Raw genomic sequence first — 2,500 nt, forward strand, 5'->3', positions numbered from 1 at the left:
TCTCTCCCCCACTCTAGCGCGCTCTCTCTGTCTCCACTCTCTGTCTGTCTCTCCTTCTCTCTCTCTGTCGCTCTCTCTCTGTCTGTCTCTCTTTTTCTCTCTCTGTCTCACTGTCTCTCTCTCTGTCTCTCTCTCTCCCACACTGTCTCTCTCTCTCTCCACTCTCTGTCTCTCTCTCTCTGACTCTCTCCCCCACTCTAGCACGCTCTCTCTCTCTCCACTCTCTGTCTGTCTCTCTTTCTCTCTCTCTGTCTGTCTCTCTTTTTCTCTCTCTGTCTCACTATCTCTCTCTCTGTCTCTCTCTCTCTCTCAGTCTCTCTCTCTCTGTCTCCCTTTGTCTCTCTCTCTGTATCTCTCTCTGTCTCTCTCTCTCTGTCTATCTCTCCCTGTATCTCTGTCTCTCCCTCCCGCTCTCTGTGTCTCACACTCTCTCTGTCTCTCTCTCTCTGTCTATCTCTCCCTGTATCTCTGTCTCTCCCTCCCGCTCTCTGTGTCTCACCCTCTCTCTGTCTCTCTCCCTCTCCCTCTCTCTCTGTCTCTCTCTCTCTGTCTGTCTCTCTCTCTCTCTCTCTATCTCTCTCTCTTAGTCTCTCTCATTCTGTCTCTCTCATTCTGTCTCTTTCTCTCTCAGTCTCTCTGTCTCTCTCTCTCTCTCAGTCTCTCTGTCTCTGTCTCTCTCTCTGTATCTCTCTCTGTCTCTCTCTCTGACTCTCTCCCACTCTGTCTTGCTCTCTCTCTCTCCACTCTCTGTGTCTCAATCTCTCTCTCCACTCTCTCTCTCTCTCTGTCTCTCTCTCTGTCTCTCTCTCTCTGTCTCTGTCTCTCTCTCTCTCTGACTCTCTCCCCCACTCTAGCACGCTCTCTCTCACTTCACTCTCTGTCTGTCTCTCTTTCTCTCTCCGTCTCACTGTCTCTCTCTCTGTCTCTCTGTCTCTCTCGCTCTCTCTCTCAGTCTCTCTCTCTCTGTCTCCCTCTGTCTCTCTCTCTGTATCTCTCTCTGTCTCTCTCTCTCTGTCTATCTCTCCCTGTATCTCTGTCTCTCCCTCCCACTCTCTGTGTCCCTCCCTCTCTCTGTCTCTCTCCCTCTCTCTGTCTCTCTCTCTGTCGCTCCCTCTGCCTCTGTCTCTCTCTCTCCCTCTCTCTCGCTGTCTCCCTCTGTCTCTGTCTCTCTCTCTGTATCTCTCTGTCTCTCTCTCTCTCTCTCACACTGTCTCTCCCACTCTGTCTATCTCTGTCTGTCTCTCTCTCTCTCTCTCTCTGTCTCTCTTAGTCTCTCTCATTCTGTCTCTCTCATTCTGTCTCTTTCTCTCTCAGTCTCTCTGTCTCTCTCTCTCATCAGTCTCTCTGTCTCTGTCTCTGACTCTCTCTCTGTATCTCTCTCTGTCTCTCTCTCTCTGTCTGTCTCTCCCTGTCTCTCGGTCTCTCTCTCCCTCTCTCTGTCTCTCTCTCTCTCTCTGTCTCTCTCCCTCTCTCTATCTCTACCTCTCTGTCTCTGTCTCTCTGTCTCTCTCTCTGTCTCTCTCTGTCTCTCCCTCCCTCTCTCTGTCTCTCTCCCTCTTTCTCTCTCTCCCTCTCTCTCTGTCTTTCCTCTCAGTCCCACTCTGTCTCTCCCTCTCTGTATCTGTCTCTCTCTCTGACTCGCTCCCACTCTATCTTGCTCTCTCTCTCTCCACTCTCTGTGTCTCTATCTCTCTCTCCACTCTCTGTCTGTCTCCCTCTATCTCTCTCTCTCTGCCTCTCTCTATGTCTCTCTCTCTCTGTCTCTCTCTCTGTCTCTCCCTCTCTGTCTCTGTCTCTGTCTGTCTGTCTCTCTCTCTCTCTGACTCTCTCCCCCACTCTGTCTCACTCTCTCTCTCCACTCTCTGTGTGTCTCTCTCTCTGTCACTCTCTCTGTTTCTCTCTCTGTCTCACTGTCTCTCTCTCTGTCTCTCTCTCTGTCTCTCTCTGTCTCTCTCTCTTTCTCTCTCTGTCGCTGTCTCTCTATCTCTCTCTCTCTTTTTCTCTCTCTGTCTCTCTGTCTCACTGTCTCTCTCTCTCTCTCTGTCTCTGTCTCTGTCTTTCTCTGTCTCTCTGTCTCTCTCTGTGACTCTGTCCCACTCTGTCTTGCTCTCTCTCTCTCCACCCTCTGTGTCTCTCTCTGTCTCTCTCAATCTCTCTCTCTGACTCTCTCTCCCACTCTGTCTCGCTCTCTCCACTCTCTGTGTCTCGCTGTCTCGCTCTCTCTTTCTCTCTCTTTTTCTCTCTGTCTCTGTCTCTCTTTCTCTCTCTGATGCGCTACCAATTACCACAAAGATGAGAGTAGTGGAATAGTCGAGGCTTTATTGAGCAAAGATGTTGTGTCTCCTGTAGCTGGAACCAGAATGGCTGCAGCTCGGCGAGCACACACTTTAATACTCCGCCTACTGGGCGGAGCCAGCAGGCAGGGATTTACCCATGTACCTCTAATGTATGGGCATGCCGTAATACATGTAATATACTACTAATGGTGACTACCGCACTC

At 50.6% G+C, this 2,500-nt stretch overlaps 1 protein-coding gene across 3 annotated transcripts in view; it reads right to left on the bottom strand.

Annotated features, from left to right (window-relative positions):
• The window catches only part of LOC140418131 (copine-6-like), a 581,759-nt gene that overhangs the window by 277,329 nt on the left and 301,930 nt on the right, over positions 1 to 2,500 (bottom strand). The window lies entirely within an intron of this gene.

The sequence above is a fragment of the Scyliorhinus torazame genome, chromosome 5 (genome assembly GCF_047496885.1).
Source record: "Scyliorhinus torazame isolate Kashiwa2021f chromosome 5, sScyTor2.1, whole genome shotgun sequence".
Lineage (NCBI taxonomy): Eukaryota > Metazoa > Chordata > Chondrichthyes > Carcharhiniformes > Scyliorhinidae > Scyliorhinus > Scyliorhinus torazame.